At 44.7% G+C, this 19626-nt stretch overlaps 1 long non-coding RNA gene and 1 pseudogene across 2 annotated transcripts in view; one reads left to right on the forward strand and one right to left on the reverse strand.

The window, feature by feature from the left end:
* The window catches only part of LOC108520326 (gamma-glutamylcyclotransferase pseudogene), a 6230-nt pseudogene extending 674 nt beyond the window's left edge, over positions 1 to 5556 (reverse strand).
* Positions 5557 to 9320: 3764 nt separating this feature from the next.
* Positions 9321 to 19626, forward strand: part of LOC108520338 (uncharacterized) — a 32128-nt gene continuing 21822 nt past the window's right edge. For both annotated transcript variants that reach the window (XR_001882884.1, XR_001882883.1), the window contains exon 1: positions 9321 to 9827. This is a non-coding gene — a long non-coding RNA (uncharacterized LOC108520338). The remainder of the gene's footprint in view (positions 9828 to 19626) is intronic.

Below are 19626 nucleotides of genomic sequence, written 5' to 3' on the forward strand. Positions count from 1 at the left end.
TTTTTTTTTTTTTTTTTTTTTGAGACGGAGTCTCGCTCTGTAGCCAGGCTGGAGTGCCGTGGCGCAGTCTCGGCTCACTGCAACCTCTGCCTTCCGAATTCAAGCCGTTCTCCTGCCTCAGCCTCCTGGGTAACTGGGATTACAGGTGTGCGCCACCTCGCCCAGCTAAGTTTTGTATTTGTAGTAGAGACGGAGTTTCACCATGTTGGCCTGGATGGTCTCGATCTGCAGGCGGGCCACACAAAAGAACGCCGCTGAGGGGTTTCGGAGGTGGATACTCTCCTCAGCAGGTTGCTGCCGTAGGCGAAGTACAGAAAACTGTCCTCATCCGGGCCCGGGACATCCCTGCAGCCCGAGTTCGCCGTGTCCCACTGCTGCCTGGACGGGAACCTGGAGCAGAGCTGTGAGGAACCGCCGGAGAGCGCAGCGCGGCGGCCCAGGACCCCGGCCCAGTGACTGCCTGGCCGCCGCCTCCAGCAAGTTGCTCTTTTACCTCATTCCTCATCAGTTCAGATCTTCTCACCAGGGGCAACCCCTATTTTTGAATTCTTGTGCCAGGATATGTTATTAAATTTTTTTAAAAAGGTCAGACCAGCGTATGATTCCATATGTGTAAAATTTAGAAGATTACATATATATTTGCAGGTGTGGGTATATGTACAATATATATAATATGTTATACATATACACAATACAATATATAAAATCAATATATATTATTTTTTCTAAAAAGGGACGGATGACTCTATTAATTAATTAATAATTTCCCCATCAGTCAGATGAGGAAGGGGTTTTTATTTTCCATCTTTCTTCATTGACGATTTACCATATGCACTTTCACTTGTGTGTTTAATCTTTTTATTTATTTAAAGTAGGTATTGGGATGTAGGGAGGTGGAGAAACCAGTTTGGACTAGACTTTAAAGAACGGTGGCAGAAGGGTATGAGATACAATAATAACCTGAGGGAATAGCAGTGTTGAGAAAAAGCATCTTTCATTTAAGGGAACCTTGACTAGATTTGTTTTATTTTTTCCAAATGTAGAGGAGGCAACTAGTTGACGGGGGAAAATATGAGAGAGAGAGAGAGACAGAGAGAGAAAAAGAGGATGCTTGATGGAGCAAAGTCACCAACAGCACTGGGGGAGGGGACAGAGGGCCAGGCAGTGGGGCTGACCTCAGAGAAGACAGGTGCACCTTTGGAGGGTGCCCCAGATGGGGGCGGGGAGGGGACAGACAAGGAGGGTGCTGAGGCTGAGGATGGGCAAGCTAACTGGCCACAGTGCAAGCCCAAGGGGACAAGGGATTCCAGACTCGACACATGGCCGAAATAGCCAACTGTGGGTTCCTGGCTACAGAGGAGGTGAGTGGAGCCAGTAGAAGAAGATGAGAGAGCACAGTGGGGAGGCACTAAGTCAAGATGAAGATGAAAAACTGGTTCAGTGCCAGGGTTTAAAAAAACAATAATATTTTTAAAAGGTTATGCTCAATGACAGGAAATTCAGGCTCTGCGTGACAGGAAATTCAGTAGGCACTTGGTGGGCTGCATGACTGAATTTGTGTAGCAATGTCAGAAATGCTGAAACAAAACAATAAAAGTTTTTTAAAAAATACTTTCAAGCTTTTGGGAAACATAATTTTGGTTAACATGACCCCACAATTAAATGTAGTCTATTTAATTAGGGAGGCAGTACTTCTGGAGGAAAACAAATTGCCTAGGCTGTCAATTTAGCAATGCAACAAACATGAAATCAATAGTTTATTAATATCAGGTGTATGGGTATATACTTGCCTTATACAGAAGAGTTACATTCACACACCTGGTTGCAAAGAAATTAAACATGAGCTGAGATGCTCAAAGGAAATGAATCACTTAGGGATAGAGCATTTCAATTAGAAAGGACAGTTTGTCCCACCCAGAAACAATCTCTGGGCTCATGTGTAGCTGGAACTGTCACTTGGAATGACTTGTCAAAAGAGCTTGAGGTAAAACTAAAGCTGAAACTGAAAGGTAAAACTCTGAGCTAACAATAACTATTGACCCATATCACCAGAAAGTTTAGGAAAGGAATCAAGAGGAAACAATAGCCACTTAGCCCTTCCTCATCCAAGAATCCTTTTTGCCATTCCTTTCCATCCAGCACTTTGTCCCTGTGTATTTCGGCTTTCACATTTCATTACTCCTCCGCAGAATATGAGGTTCAATTATAGGACTCTCACACAGATAGATGAGAAGTGTACTTGTGACAAAATGTTCTCCAGTGGGCTTCTGGCTAATATATTTTTGGCACATCCAAATTATGAAAGAGGATGCAATTGTTGATAAAACCAAGGAAGGAATGTATGTGCTGAGTATTCTGTGTCTAAAATCAAAGTGGGCTGGGTGCAGTGGCTCACGCCTGTAATCTCAACACTTTGGGGGACCAAGGTGGGTGGATCATTTGAGGTCAGGAGTTCGAGATCAGCCTGGCCAACATGGTGAAACCCCATCTCTACCAAAAACACAAAACTTAGCTGGGTATGGTGGCATGTGCCTGTAATCCCAGCTACTTGGGAGGCTGAGGCAAGAGAATCACTTGAATCTGGGAGGTGGAAGTTGCAGTGAACTGAGATCGCAGCCCTGCACTCCAGCCTGCGTGATAGAGTGAAACTCCATCTCAAAACAAAACAAAACAAGAAGAAAACAAACAATAACAAAAAAAAAAACCACTCACAAAAAACCAAAAACAAAGTGCAGAACCATGTGTGTAGGACAATCTCTTTTTTATGAATATAACAATCTAGGATATGAAAGCATTATATACGTGTGTGTATGGTTATATATGAATGAGATAGAGCTGTATATCCTAACATGAAACATTTCCAAGCGAAAAACATACTAAGTTTGTTACTTTGCAAAGTAATATCTACATCTAAAAAATGAAAAATAAAAAATTACACATGCATAGACGCATGTTCTGTGCAGTGTGGGTGCCTAGACATGGGACTGGGAGGAGGCACAGCCAGCCGCGGGCAGTGCGACCTTGAGCAGGAGTGAACTGGAGCAGGATGGCGCAGGTTTTCAGCTTTCCTCTGTAGGCTTCTATATTATTTGAAACTTATACAGTCAGGATATATTCCTATATGACTTATGTAAGAAAATAAAGAGAAACAGTAAGCACCAAAAATGAAAAGTACATAATCAACTCTTTGAGGCCTTCATGGGAAACTGGAGAACCAGACAGGAGTTAATACGAACATGAAACACATCCAGGTCTACTAATCATGACCACACCGGGAAAGAGGGGACAGAGGGTTTGGTAGTCGTGGCAGACCCAAGTATCTTGCTTCTGCAGATTTGAGGAATACCAGAGAAATGTGGAGAGACTGAGCTTGCAAGTCCATCTCAAAAGGTCTTTGCCCTTCAGCAGTGACATGGCAGTGGGGAGGAAGGAAGAAAACAGGCTGTCTCTGTGTGACTGGTGATGCCTAAGGGGCTGGAGCACGAGATGGTCCCCAGGCCCTGTGCCATAACTGACATGCAGGAATAGGCGTTGGCACTGGCGAGAGCCAGTCTGTGTGTGACAGAAGCAGCAGATGATCAGAAATGGAGGGGGCTTTCTGACAATGACACCATCATCTCATGGGGAAGGAACATCTGACTCTTGGCTCACACTAAGATGCTGCCAGAGCGGCTGGTCTCAAAGGGCAAAACAACAGCCCCAGATAGAAAGTCTTCACGACGCAGCCTCTGAGGTCCTTCTGCTCAAGGTAAGACCCCTGCTTGCCTGGCTCTAGCTGGATTGTTGAAAATACTCAAGCACAGGGCAAGCTGAGGAAGGGGCGTGTGGAGGGAGGTGGGTGGTGGCAACAAGTCAGTCTTCTGAATCCCCTATCAAAAATCTGGGAAAGGTAACTTTTTACAATGAGGGTTGGAAACACTGACGCAGAGGATACTGACTGGGGAGGTTTGGAGCCAACCATGGGACCAGGTCTGTCCATTACAATAGAACCAACACGGCAACCTGGAGTCATACAGGCTAATCTAAACCAGCCTGACGGATCCCCATGTCCTTCCCAGGCCTTCACTGCTCCAAGAGTAACCAGTCACTTGTCTCAGTAGCAGGAAGGAAGTCATTGACCTCACAGCAAGTGAAGCTGGTGAAGGAACAGAAGAGAGGTGAGAATCTCCACAACGAAGGGAGGGCAGCATGGAAGAGGGAGTCCAGGCCCTGCCAGCTGAGGAGATGGTGACATAAGGCACAGCTGTGGAAACCCTAGGCCACCACTCTGCAGCATCCCCAAAGCCTGCTGTGGTACTCTGTGGCTGCCCTCTGCATCCCGTCTGGCTACCAAGGCAAAAGGGTCTCAGCTGTTTAGGCTAGTACTAGCCATGCTCCCTCTAACGCCTAGTGAGGGTTCCCGAGGCCTTCACTTCAGCATCTGGGATACCACAAGGGGGTGCCAGGAGGGGAAGAGGCCCTAAACATAAGCAGGGGATTTTGGCATCCAAATGTGTTGCCCTGGAGACTGTGAGGAACATAGAAACTTGGAGAACACACAGCAGGTGTTGGTGTGAGGCTGGGCGATGCGAAAATGGAGACTGGGGTTGGGAAACCAACTCATGGTACAGAGGAAACAATACTGTAGGCCTTTACATAACCAGCTTCCAACCTGTCTGTACAGGAGAGTCTCCTGGGAAGCTTTAAAAATACCTCTCTGGACCCCAACCCGGAACAATTAAATTGGAACCCCGGGAGTCCTCTTGGACTTGTGCTCCTTCCAGAGACCTTTCTTCCTCAGAGGAAAACCCACTCAAAGGTGTCTTTTCCGTCTTTGCTGGGAGGCAGAAAATTCACTTGGCACACAGGCTTCTCTGCCGTGTCTTGGGAAGTTTACCTGCTCTGTGAGGTGCTGTTTCACTATGAAATTTTCACCCGTGACTTTCAATCCAGGAAACTGAGTCTCAGGGACCCTGGCTAACGACAGCCCTCACCTCCCTTTGGGTGTATCCCCATTTATTTATGGAAAGTATTTTCCGCCACTCGAAGCACAAAGATTTACTGAGGGGAGGGTGTAGCAGAGTGGTGGGTTAATCCTGAGTGGAGTTGCTTTGCTGTGCAGGTAACTTCCTCTTCCCCCTTATAGCATGAACAGACACAGGCCTTTGTGTTCTGAGTTCTGGATTCCCTTGTCCTGGGTGTGGAATGGACAAATGTAAGCTCTTTTGCTTTTTAGAACGGAGATGTTTTGACATGTAAGCTGGAGAGAGGTAGGGGATGGCAACCAGGCTTTGAGAAGAAGGGAGTGGCCTGGCTCTGATAGCACAGAGAGGGTGGCCAGTCTTGAGTGGTGGGGACTTCTGTGGCATTCACCATCCAGCACCCAAGTTGAGATATACATCTCAGGTGAACTGAGTGAACTGAGGCCCTGGATACCTGGGGATGAGACCCAGTCTTAGGAACCGGGGGCCAAGTGAAAGGGCCAAGGATCTTGCCTGACCTGGAGATGGTGGGGGCCACCAGAGGAGCCTGCATTGTCCTGGGGGCCTGGACAATGAGCAGCTCACTGGCTACCATGCTGCACTAAAGGCCCCTGCCCAGTGTTCCTGAATGGTGGAAACTCTAGGACTCTAGAGTTTTTTGATCTTCCCAAGGGAGGGATGAGGGCAAGGTGATTGGGGACTGGGCCAGATTTAATTTTCTTTAGAGGAATTAAGAAACGTGGCAATTCTTTTTTTTTTTTTTTTTTTTGAGATGGAGTCTCGCTCTGTCACCAGGCTGGAGTGCAGCAGCGCAATCTCAGCTCACTGCAGTCTCTGCCTCCTGGGTTCACGCCATTCTCTTGCCTCAGCGTCCTGAGTAGCTGGGACTACAGGCATCTGCCACCACACCCAGCTAATTTTTGTATTTTTAGTAGAGACGGGGTTTTACCACGTTGCCCAGGGTGGTCTCGATCTCTTGACCTCGTGATCCGCCTGCCTCAGCCTCCCAAAGTGCTGGGATTACAGGCTGAGCCACTGCGCCCAGCTGAAATGTGGCAATTCTTATGCTCTAGGGTAGTGGAGTGATTCACATGACCTATATAGATTTGTTGGTTTAAGCAGATCATTGAGAGAGGGCGTTTCCATCCAGTGACTTTGAAGAAGAGGGTAGAATTAAAGTCTGGTTTATGGCATGAAAAAACCCAACAGAGCCAAAGGGGTGATGCAGGAAAGCCAGGGGAGGAGATCCTGGTAGGAGGTGTTCTAAAAGGAACTTTTTCCTCCTCTAGGGCATCTTTGGTGAAGTTGAAACTGGTTCCCCAACATTTACATGTGATGGTTTCTCTTACCTCAATTCCTTCTTGGAAATATTTTAAAGTAACTCTGATTCATTGTTACAAAACTCCTATAAAATGTGTACTTCCTCTCATTCCTGACCCCTAGCTTCAGTTCCTCTAGCCAAAAGCAACTGCTGTTACCAGTTTCTTGTGTCTTCTTCTGGGGATGCCCTTCACGTATTTTTTCTTAAACGGTATCGTTTCTGCTGCTGTTCCGCCCCAGCCCTGGTCACTTTGCAATTGACCTTGAGCAGATGTACCCCTAACTCATTTTTAGAATGCTACTCACGATTCCATTTTGTGAATGTACCCTCATACATTCAACCAGTCTCCTGTTATTGGAGTTTCCAGCATGACTTTCCCTTCTGTGTGAGTGTTTTCTTTTGGAGAACTCAGAGGTACTTGTGGTGGGGCGGCGGGGGACGTAGGAACTTGAGGTCAGAGGACCCAGAGAGTTGGAACCCTGGGGAATTGTTAATATTGGGGAACTTTGGGGTTTCCCCAGCCAAGGCATTGGAGATTTGAGGTGATACTAACAATATCTCAAGGGTTGATATTTCAGTTTTTTCCCTCCTCTGAATCCCAGAAATTTCTGGACTAAGCTCCCCTTATGTGCATTAGTGGAGGGCTGAAGAGAATGCACCTTTCCATGCCCTGCAGTCCCACCCAGAGGCTCTCCATAAAATTGGATTGAATTGAATATACCTCATCTTTTGTGAACAAAAATGCAGCATTTGTTGCACAGTTGTTTTTTTCCTCCTCTGTATCTTCCAGTAGAGAATGGCAGTCCTTGTAAAGACCTTCCTATTAGTTTTGGGAATCAGCAGATGGTGTCTGACATGCACTTAATTTGTTTTTTCCTTCCCCACCAACTCTGGCCCCGTCTCTTTTAGGCCCTGCTGTTTTGCTGGGCTGAGCAGTGTCCCTGCCTTTCAACATCACCCTGAAGGCCCTGACCCGTGAGTACTGATTCACAGGCAGTGTCGGAGGCACTTTAAGATTCCTGCCATGTCATCCTGTTCCTCTTCTGACACAGGCAAGAGCAGTAATGTTCCAGTTGGGCGTTAGCTTCTTCCAGGACTGGGTCAACATTCAGGAATTATGCAACTAGGTGCCTCATTTCCTCATGATCTGAAAAACCAATCAATGGAAATTCCCTCAGGAGGAACAAGTGGGCGGCTGCCGTATAGACACCAGCTGGGTATCCTCATAGCTGGAGTTTGAGATGAGGAAAGGGTGATGCCCCTTGATAGCAACTTAATGCACATGGGGCATTATTCTGACACACAGTGACACAGCTGGCTGTTGTTACTCCTCTTGGATTATTCCATCCCTTGTACTGAGAGCAAGGTCAGCCCCACCAGGCTGAAGCAATTGGTTGGGAGGAAGGTTTACATAATAGAAAGGAGAAAGAGAATGAGGCAATATGCATTTTTGTTTCTTCCTCACCTAGTTGAATTCTATGGCAACATTCGCAGAAACACTAGGTCCTAGCTCAGGATTCCCAGTTGTGGTGGGAGAGGTGCCTCCAGGAAGTATTGCAGGACTTCTGGAAGTATACACAGGGCCAGTGCTAGGCTGCAGTTCACCAGCATGCAGCAACGACCAGCAGCAGTTCTGATTGGTTGGGGCCAACGCCATCTGGGGCGTTAATATTTTAAGTATGTCTGGGTGTATTCTGATACTTAATATTACATGAACATTTTATATGTGGAACATAAAGGAGGGGATTTCTTTTGTAATTCAAACTACAGGAATTGGTAGGTGAGATGGAGAAATTTTGCCATTGGCAAAATCCACTGGCGGTTGAGATGGAGAAATGCAAAAATCACAGTGGGAGGAAAGAAATCCCTGGGGACCATCCCAGCATTTGGGATGGTGGTAGTAAAAATTTTGCACATATCAGAAAGGCACATGAGTAAAATATGGTTGAGAAACACTACATAAAATAGTGGTGGTTCTGGTTTGATACCAGCAGGGGCGACACACGAGGAAAACCCCCATTATAAATCTGTGCATGCCGTTGTGGGGTGGTGCATTGACAGACATAGAGATTGAAATCATTCAGCCTTGTGGTCATGCGGCATGCCAATGACCTTCCCGAGTCTTTGGGGGGCTCCTGAGCAGTGTTCCAGGCACCCTCGTTTGTTCTTACCATTCTGTGATTTCAGGCGAACGTGCTAGAAAAGGGCTTCCTGAAGTAGAGGCCCACAGAGGGCACTATAGTGTGGTGGTCAAGAGCGTGGTTTCAGTCCCAGGCAGACCCAGTCCCAGTTCCTCGGCTGCCACTCACTGGCCACAGAATGCAGGCGAGTGACTTCATCTCTCCAGCCCCCAGTTTCCTCTTTGGTGAGGGTCATAGGACTTACTGCAGAGGAGAGGGGAGGAGCATTTGAGATGCTATACTGATAATGTGTTTTCCACAGGGCCTGGCCTAGAGTAGGTGCTTAGTAAGTAGTAGCTGGCACTGCCAGTGCACAGGAGCAAGAGGGCCTGTGAGTTCCACTTCAGCCACAGAAGAGGAGGCAGAAATGCCAGGAAGGTTGAGAACTGGAAAAGGGCGATGATCAGGAATAATGACCCTAAGGAAGCAGGAAGACTTCCGAATCCTCGAACATTTCCCAGTCCCCAGTAAATCTCCAGTCCTGATGAAGAGAAAAAATCTTGTTTCTTGTTTTTGCGAGTGTCAGAAGTAGCTGGAAAGATGTGTCCTGTGCCTAGCCAAAGTTAGGAGAAGAGAAAACATCTAGGATCCAGACAAAAAAAAAAAAAAAAAAAAAAAAAAGCTGGAACCTGGGGCTTGGGGCTTGTAGAAAGGCAAAAAAAGAAAAAAAAAAAGTAGCTGACAGTCAGCCAAGACTCCAAGTGTGGCCCCAGGGGCTTGGCCAAAAAGAAGCCTGTGGTAATTCCTGACACAGTAGTTCTGGGAAGTTGATTTACCCAATAACCCTCCCTGCATGGGCTCAGTTTAGTTTGTGACTTACTATAAATAAACATTTGTTCAACGAACACAACTGAATGGGCAGGCTAGCTTGGCTAATAGTATCTATGATTTAGCTACTCTAGAGCCCTCCAAAGATATCAGGTGTGCCTTATCCATTAGCACAGCGAGGCACAGGGCTGAACAGGTGAAGGGAGTACACAGCTGTGGTCTGACCTGCTCAATATCCCTTCTTCCTGAAACAGAACCTATCTTTTCTTCTTGGGGAGCCACCCCTCCCCTACTCTTAGCCCTTGGCTTAGGTTCCTCTTTTAAGACTCAGTTCTACCAGGAGGTAACTCCTGGTAAATTCTCAAACCCCGGGACACAATTTGAACCAATGAGATGCAATTCAATATCTGGAGCCTCTGGGCCAGAGCTGCTCTCTTGCTAGAGAACTTTGAGTTTGTATATCTGCAATTATTGGGGTTTTGTCTTCTCTCCAAGAAAGCCTCAGTGAGGATGAAGACAACAGGATAAAGCAGAACCAAGAGAGGGAGAGACACCATTTGAGCTCTCCTGACACCATTTGAGCTCCTCCTTCCCCAGGTGAGCATGAGCCAGCCCTGCATTTTCCCATTGCTTGGACTTGTAAATTCTCTTTGTGCTTAAGTGGGATTGAGGTGGGCATCTTTCACCTAAACACGTTGGGACACTGAGAGGATACCTTCTGTTTTCTCTTCACCAGCAGAGTGGAAAAGCAACAGAGTCCTCCTTGTGACCTGAATTACAGATTTCGTAGCACTTTTCAAGGGTTAGCCTCTGTGTTGACTTTTGATCTTCCCAACTCAGGTGCTTGACTCAAGCTCTAGTCTGAAATTAATTCCACATTTTGTAAAATAAGGAGGAAACAGGAGTTGGTGAGGAAGCGTCAATATTTTACAATAAGATTGATTTATATAAAATTTGCTAAAAATCTGCCAGTGTATCCACTGCTGAGCCTGGATTATCATCTCCAGCATGGAGTACTGTCCTTTTCTTAATTGCATGGGAGCCATTCTGAGAAACAGTAGTAAATAACTTTGTCAAAAGATGGAGAAGAGTCATCTGGACAATGGCAATTAGTATTCTATTACCTTTCAAGTTTGATGAGTATGGGCTTGGGGTTTAGTAAGTAGTAAATATGGTTTGCATGTCTGTGTCTCTGGCAAGAGGATATATATCTCTGAATAGAACCTGGGCAGCAAATATAAACTTCTTTTAGGTTCATGTAGTTTGACAACTACATGCTTTTCTAACCTGTGAGTTAGATGCAGATATGGTTCTTTCTTGTTTCCTGCAGACACCCTGGTCTCCCTTTGTATTAGTCCATTTTCACACTGCTATAAAGAATATCTGAGACCGGGTAATTTATTAAAAACAAAGAGGTTTAATTGACTCACAGTTCAGCATGGCTGGCAAGGTTGCAGGAAACTTACAATCATGGTGGAAGGCAAAGGGGGAAGCAAGACATGTCTTACATGGTGGGAGGAGAGAGAGACAGCAAGTGAAGAGGACGTGCTACACTTTTAAACCATCAGATCTCCTGAGAACTCACTCACTATCACAAGAACAGCATGGGGAAACCACCCCCATGATCCAATCACCTCCCACTAGTTCCTCCCTCAACACTTAGGATTACAATTCAAGATGAGATTTGGGTGGGGACAGAAAGCCAAACCATATCACCCTTCTTCAACATATCCAAAATGTTCCTTACCTTTTCAGTTCAAGCCATGTGTGAGCTTGGGAAAGTTCTCAATGTGTTTCAGTGATGTTATCTGTAAAATGAGCAGCTTGGACTACATCAGTGGTTCCAACTTTTTAAAAAAGGAGTAGAATTCTTTGTTCAAACAGAGCTTACACCAAACACCCATAAAGTAAACAGATAAAACTGGAGCTGTTGAAATGTGGGTGGGACCTGGAAGCCTCCTTGGTTGGCCTCAAGGATGGCTCTTGAGGTATCTTTATAAGCCTTTAAGACTCAGATGAATGGCCAGGCCTGGTGGTTCATGACTGTAATCCCAGCACTTTGGGAGGCCAAGGAGGGCAGATGACCTGAGGTCAGGAGTTTGAGACTAGCCTGGCCAAGTTGGTGAAACCCAGTCTTTACTAAAAGTACAAAAATTAGCCAGGTGCTGTGGCAGGTGCCTGTAGTCAGCTACTTGGGAGGCTGAGGCAGGAGAATCTCTTGAACTCAGGAGGTAGAGGTTGCAGTGAGCTGAGATTGCACCACTGCGCTCCAGCCTGGGCAACAGAGAGAGTCTCCATTTCAAAAAAAAAAAAAAAGACTCAGATGAACATTTCAGACCAGATGTTCTCCAAGATCTTTTCCAGTTCCAAACATTGCAGTCCTGTTTTTAAGTGCCACATCTTCTGTGAAGTCTTTTTAATACCCTGGCTCATGCAGATTGCTTCTTTTTCTGTGCCACTTAGCGTTTGTGACTATGCACACACACTGCCCGTGTTTGTACACTGAACCACGTATGGAGATTGTCTTTCTTTGAAGTTTGTAACTCTATGTGATTCTTTTGGGAACTGACTCAAAACTGACTAAGTTATACAATGTAACTGACAGAATTCCAGGAAATGGGAAGATAAATTTTGTTTACAGCCCAGGGAAGGGTCTGTCTTCCTGGGGCAAGTCGCCTGTGCTGACAAATGGTGAGCTGCTAGCCCAGAGCAAATCAAATCTGGATAGATATGAAGCATGGGTACCAGGCACAGCTGGGCAGGCACAGACCAAAGGTCTCCATAATTGGTCTTTCTCCCAGATCTTTTTTTCCTGGTGCTCGTGTTGGCCAAGCCTCACCTTTCAGCACCACTGGGCCAGCAACTGCAGTAGATGGTTAGGTTACTACTAAAGACATCATCAAGGGGAAAAGCCTGGGCTTGTCTCTACTACTCCACCTGCCTTAGTTATTTTCCTTCCACTGTGGGTCGAGTTCTCTTTCCTGAATAGCGGACTTTTTTTACTGTCATCCTCACTCTGGAGTTCTGTGTAAACTTTAGGGAGCTTAGAAACATACCTCACACTGGATGTGATTTTTGGAAGACCAGCCATGTTCAGTGGGACCTACCCTAGGACAGTATGTAGTGAACAGGTTCCGGAGGCTGAGGAAACGACATTATGGCTGGAGCACCACCTAGTGGCAGTGAAGAACAGTGCATGTGGTGAACGAATGATCTTCCCAATGAAGTGTAAATGGGTAAATATTAAGTTAAATCGCTTTCAGGGATTCCCTTTCTCCAAAAACAATCCCATTTAAAATATGCTTTAAAGCAAAACTATACTGGACATAATTTTAGTCTTTTACTAATTATTCCAAAGATATCAGTGTCACCATAATGAAGACTATTCTAGAGTTCTAAGTGATAAGATGCTTAATACTAGCCTATAAATGATTGCTATCATTTACAAGAGGAATTAGGAGAAAAATGTGGCAAATTCAGTGGAAACTCACTTCTGAAAATTATTCAGTTTGCCACAGAACTTTTGGAATATTGAATTTTAGAATCCTTGTGTTGTGAAAAGTCTCAAGGATATACTAGTACTGTGCTGAACATTTTCTTAGCCATGGAACTCTTTCTTCTAATAAAATCTTATTCTGCCACCTGTATTACCTTCAAACCCTTAGAGCTGTCAACAAGGGAAGCTATGCAGTTGTCGATATGTTCAAATTTGATGTACATATGAGGTACAGCTTATGCTATGGTCATACTGAGCTTTTCCACAAACCTACTAAAATATATTTTATATATATATATATCACCACTAAAGGAGTCATCTTCAGAGGCAGTACTTTTATGCCAATAGAACCACCACTGATTGAGAGAATTTGGGGACTTCTCTTTTAAAATTGCCTTTGTATTGGTTTATACTGGTGACATGAAAATCATATTACATTACTTTGGGTCCTACTTGTTTGGAACAAAAAACTGCATTACACAGCTCAGTCAATGTTCTTAATTATCAAATTTATCAGATATCCTCTGTTTCTCAAAACGAAATCTCTCCAAAATATAAGAAGATGATAGTCACGGATTTTGCAGTACGTCTCTGTGCTTCTCAAACTCTGGGAGATTTACCCTTGAAAGAGCCCAAAGTAATGGCCTTTAAATGGGTTGCAGATACAAGGAGACGGATAGATTGGCAAAGAAGTGCAATTCATTTTCTATTAGAAAATATGCCTCTAATTTCTAATTAGAAAAGTTTTAAAGTGATGTAGAAGGTAAGACTAGGGTGAGTGGGGGTAATGAGAATGAGAAAGTCTTTAACAGGGGGACTATTAAAAGACTCACTCCTTCAGGATGGCTTTGGTATAATGTATATGATTGTAGAGACAGACTTTGTTCCTATGACAACAGATGTAAAAAAAAAGGGGCAAATATTCCTATTTTTTTTCCAAAAAATATCCAGCATTTACAAAGCAGTTTGCAAAGGTTAAAGTCAGATCTCAAGTTAAACCGGGTGTGTAGTCATAGTACTAATCATGCACAATACTCTTTGATCATTTAATTTAGTTGAAATTAAAAACAACTTGATAAGTATAATTTTAATGATGAATTATTTTAAATAGGCAACATATACATCAACAATTGGGTTCAAATCTGTGCTTGCTGGCTGAGAAGAGGGGTTAAGAGTATGGGCTCTGACATCTCAGGATTGAATTCTAGCTTGACTTTCGGCAAATTACATAATATTTCAGTGCCTTAGTCTCCAGCTCTGGAAAATGAGGATGATAATAATTGCACGCCCTTAAAAATTTGTTGTGAGGAATGTAAAATAACATTTTCTCCTTATGGGAGCATTTCTGAAGGATGGATCATAACTGACTACTGTGTTTCTCAAGGTTGGCTCCAAACCAGCAGAAGCTGAATAAAGGACTGTGAACTTGGAATGACTATGGGACGCTAGGCTCTTACTGGTCCTAACTGAAGACTTGTTCCCAAACAGCGAGCAATGGGGTTTCTTTTGACCAACACTATTTAGAACTTTAGATTCATTCTGTTCTTTCCAAAGTACTGGATTTCAACCCTTAATTATCAATAACCACATGAACCTACCCTGGCAAGCCCTTTAACAACTCTGAATTTTCCCTGTCAGTGAGCTACTGCTTAATTCAGTAAATTTCTCCCTAGCCTGTATTCCTGTGGCTAGCAAGTCAATCGACTCAGCTTTTATTTTATTTTGAGACGGAGTCTTGCTCTGTCGTTTAGGCTGGAGTACAGTAGCTTCATCTTGGCTCACTGCAACCTCCGCCTCCCGGGTTCGAGTGATTCTCCTGTCTCAGCCTCCTGGGTAACTGGGACTACAGGCGTGTGCCACCATGCCCAGCTAATTTTTGCATTTTTAGTAGAGATGAGGTTTCACCACGTTGGCCAGGCTGGTCTTGAACTCCTGACCTCAAGTGATCCACCCGCCTTGGTCTCCCAAAGTGCTGAGATTACAGGCATGAGCCACTGCTCTGGCCTCAACTTTTAATTTTTATCTATCGATCTATTCTATTATTACCTGCTGCTTACCTACCCATCCATCCATTCATCCATCCATCCATCCACCCATCCTTTTTTTGTTTATTAGCTCTGGTCTTTGTTTTATTTGTTGATAGGCCCAAGTAAATTAGTATGTGTAAAACTCATTTAAAACAGTGCTTAGCACCTGGTAAGCATAATATGTGATAGCCCTTATGATCTAGTAATTCATCAGTATCTTGTGTGTATTAGAAGAACAATGTGTCTCTGAAATATTTTAATTGTATCTCTATAAGAGCATACATGAGTGATAATATATAAATCTCAATAACAGAATGTTTCTAACCCAAGTTTTAAGTAATGATATGTGTTCAGAAATACTTCATCTGGCTGGCATCTAGGGGAATGGTTGGGAAGATTTTGAGTTTCTCCAGTGGGAAAAAGGCTGGCATATTCAGGCCTAAGTTTAGAGTCAAAGTCTTTGAAGTTAATAAATAGTTTTAATTTTGAAGAAAATAAAATGATTTTCTTTTAGTTTGAATAAAGACTACTTATTCTGAATTTCTCCAACTTATGAAATTTTTTTTCTTTTTTTCTTTTTTTTTTGAGACAGTCTTGCTCTGTCACCCAGGCTGGAGTGCAATGGTGCGATCTTGGCTCACTATAACCTCCACCTCCCGGGTTCAAGCAATTCTCCTGCCTTCACCTCCCGAGTAGCTAGGATTACAGGCATCTGCCACCACGCCCAGCTAATTTTTGTATTTTTGTATAAATGGGGGTTTCACCATGTTGGCCAGACTGGTCTTGAACTCCTGACCTCAGGTGACCCACCCGCCTTGGCCTCCCAAAATGCTGGGATTACAGGCATGAGTCACCATGCGTGGCCGAACTTATGAACTTTTGAAAATTATAACTCTGAGCTTTTTAAGGACACAGGGTTAAAAGGTGGTTTGTTGGCAAATGGGCATCAGCAAAGCCTGTTTCGAAAGCTCAGCATGTGCGCACACATGTGCACACATGCACTCAGCCTTGGCCTTGCACTGTAAATTTTTAGCAAAGTACACAAGTATGGGCTTTTGTTGCTAAGGAAATGGCTTTGTTTCTCTGAGGAAGGAGATATTGAGGATACTTCTCTGTAAGTGATCACCAAGCAAGGCCGTATTGCTTCCCAGACCTGCTGTTCCATACAACGTGAAGCTCTTCAGTCCTTTCCGTGCCTATCTGGCCAGTGTTTGTTAGAGTGGCAGCAGGCAAGACAGGCTTTTGCTGACATCTACCTTCCCTTTCTACTTACCTAGGCAATTGTGGCTTGTGTTTGAACTGAACAATGGGGAAAGATCTCAGGCAGTTTTGAGTCAGCCTTCAGGTTCCTCAGAAACTTTAAATACAGGAATGAATGCGGTCACTGAGGTCAGGAACTCCAGATGCCCCTGCCTCATGCTTGTAGCATCAGCTTCTGGAGATCAAGGGTAGGACTATCAGGGGCTGCATGATGAAGATGATAGTGGGATCACTTAGAAAGAGCCAACAGTCCAGGCCATGATAAGCTGGTACCCAGCTCTGCTTCACATGTAAGTTATTACTCTTCTAATTGTCCCTCTAGGTGAAATTAATTAATCATTTATTCAGAATCTCCACTTCCTGCTAGTTGTCCAACTGGCATGGCAGCAGCTCCTTCCTGCAAAGCAATGTTGAAGAAGCTATGGAAGCAAGAAGGAAGCATGGATTCTAGGAACTGATGACAAACCACTTACCCCTATTGCTCTTCTTCCTAAAGCTAAAGGTAAATCCTGGCTGGAGTTGCAAATGAGAATGTTAGCAAATGGGAGTAGGAATGGTGGTTCTAATGCTTGGGGCTTTAGAACCACCTACCCTCCCTTATACTCCTTTCCTGATGCAGAGTGCCAGAGTAGCCAATACCCCCTTTCAATAGGAGCTCACAGGACAGAAGAAGTCAATACTTAACTAGGAAAATTACATTAAAAGAAAGACCAAAACTGCACAAGACAACAGTACATACCACCCAAAGCAAAAATATTAGAGCAGAAACACCAAGAATTTTTTTTTTTTTGGAGATGGAGTCTTGCTCTGTTATTTAGGCTGGAGTACAGTGGTGTGATCTCGGCTCACTGTAACCTCTGCCACCCGGGTTCAAGCTATTCTCATGCCTCAGCCTCCTGGGTAGCTGGGACTACAGATGATGTCCAGCTAATTTTTGTATTTTTAGTAGAGAGGGGGTTTCACCATGCTGGTCAGGCTGGTCTAGAACTCCTGAGCTCAGGTGATCCATCCGCCTTGGCCTCCCAAAGTGCTGGGATTACAGGCATGAGCCACCATGTCCAGCCAGACAGACCAAAGATTTAAAATAAACATGAGATATTATATATATACACCTGATAGCATGTGATCCATGGCAGCACCTCGCCTGTAGCCCCTCCAATAAGAGTCTGTGGATTCTTACATATTGGATTCTTACACATTTCAAATTCAGAGAACATATTTCCCTGACATGGTGTCTTACACATTTCTCATCTTTTCCCTTGGTTTATTTTTTAACCAGTTGGAAGTGATCTCTCTTGCTCTAAGTCAGGGTTCCCAACCTCAGATTAACATTTTGAGCCACATAATTTTTTTTTTTTAAGACGGAGTCTGGCTCTGTCACCCAGGCTGGAGTGCAGTGGCCGGATCTCAGCTCACTGCAAGCTCTGCCTCCAGAGTTTACGCCATTCTCCTGCCTCAGCCTCCTGAGTAGCTGGGACTACAGGCGTCTGCCACCTCGCAGGGCTAGTTTTTTGTATTTTTAGTAGAGACGGGGTTTCACCGTGTTAGCCAGGATGGTCTCGATCTCCTGACCTCGTGATCCGCCCGTCTCGGCCTCCCAAAGTGCTGGGATTACAGGCTTGATCCACCGCGCCCGGCCCAGATAATTCTTTATTTTGGGAAACTGTGCTGTGCATTGTAGGGCTTAGCAGCATGCCTGACTTCTATCCACTGTATATCAGTAAGACCCCTGCCTCCATTGTGACCGCTGAAAATGTCTCCAGACATTGTCAAAATCACTCCCTGGTTAAGAACCAGTGCTTTAAGTATACATTGTTCATTGTGTCACCCTAAGGTTTCTTCCAACCCAAGGACAGTGTATAGAACACATTTCCTATCTCTCCAGCTTGGAGTACAAAGTAAAGCCACGCTTTAAAACATATTCAAATAAAATAGGTCGAGTTTTCATATTACTGTCAAGAGAATGTCCTTCTTCCCTCTGCCGGAATCTCCCCAACTCTAGTGCTCAGTCTAAGAAACCCCAAAGCCACCTGGTCCAGGGAGCCCCATCTGTGCTGCTCTGGGGCTTTCACTGCCTTGCAAGGTGTGCTGTGGGTTGAAGGCAGACCCTGCTCCCTCCCGTGATGGTTGAAGATTAGAGATGCTCCTAGTCCTGAGGCTCTGGCCAATTGCCAGCAGCCTTTGCTTATGGCTGGGGGGGCAGGAAAAGATGACCCTCTCACCAACTTCAGCTGGGATCATTCTACACCACCACAGGTGAAAGTGCTGGTGTTACCGTTAGCAACTCTATGTTTGCACAGGCACACCCGTGTGCATGTACACATACATGAACACACACACAGAGCCATTGCCCCAGAGGGATTCCCCATAGTTCAAGGTGCCTGGGACAGGAGATTTTGTAGCCTAACACATGCTGGGACAAACCCACCTTGAGAAGGACATGTCCTTGGGGGTTGAGCCTGCATCATCAGTCTAGATTTCATCATCCCTCATGGGCCTTTCCCCTGGTGTGACTGCCAGTCTGCTGGTCGTGTAGGGCCCTGCTACTACCCACTGAGATGTTCTAATAACATTAAACTTCAAAAGGAAAGGCCCAGGGGTTCCATTTCTACACCTTCTAAGTAACCATATCTAGATGTATATTGGCAAACAGTCTTTGTCATCGCCTCTCCCCGCAATATCCTGTTTTACTTTTCTATCAAAACCAACCTTAACTAGGAGGCACCCCTGGAGATACCTACTGTGAAACAAAGAAAGTCTCTTTTCTTTTTTTTTTTTTTCGAGATGGAGTCTTGCTCTATCGCCCAGGCTGGAGTAGAGTGGTGCGATCTTGGCTCACTGCAACCTCCACCTCCAGGGTTCAAGCCATTCTCCTGCCTCAGCCTCCCGAGTAGCTGGGACTACCACTAGCCCACCACCACACCCAGCTAACTTTTATATTTCTAGTAGAGGTTTTACCATATTGGCCAAGTTGTTTTCAAACTCTTGACCTTGTGATCCACCCGCCTTGGCCTCCCCAAGTGCTGGGATTACGGGCGTGAGCCACCGCACCCGGCCAAGAGCATCTCTTTTTTTTTTGAGACGGAGTTTCACGCTTGTTGCCCAGGCTGGAATGCAATGGCACGATCTCGGCTCACTGCAACCTCCATCTCCTGGGTTCAAGCAATTCTCCTGCCTCAGTCTCCTGAGTAGCTGGGATTACAAGTACCCACCACTACTCCTGGCTAATTTTTTTGTATTTTTAGTGGAGACAGGGTTTAGCTATGTTGCTTAGGCTGGTCTTGAACTCCTGACCTCAGGTGATCCACCCGCCTCAGTCTCCTAAAGTGCTGGGATTACAGGTGTGCGCCACTGCACCCGGCCCCAAAAGCATCTCTTTTAGGGCTCACTATGACGTTTATGTGACCATTTCTCTTGCTTAATTCTCTTTTCTTCACCAAACAATCCATTACATGGGTTATGGTTTTATATGTGTAAGTCGTCATTTTCAACCTTGCTTTTTAGAAACAGAACTACTCTTCCAAAGAAAATTTTATAGAAGATCATAGTATTAAAACTATAAAGTATTAAAATATAAAGTATTAAATATAAAGTATTAAAATATAATATAAAG

The sequence above is a fragment of the Rhinopithecus bieti genome, unplaced genomic scaffold, assembly GCF_001698545.2.
Source record: "Rhinopithecus bieti isolate Rb0 unplaced genomic scaffold, ASM169854v2 scaffold_50384, whole genome shotgun sequence".
Lineage (NCBI taxonomy): Eukaryota > Metazoa > Chordata > Mammalia > Primates > Cercopithecidae > Rhinopithecus > Rhinopithecus bieti.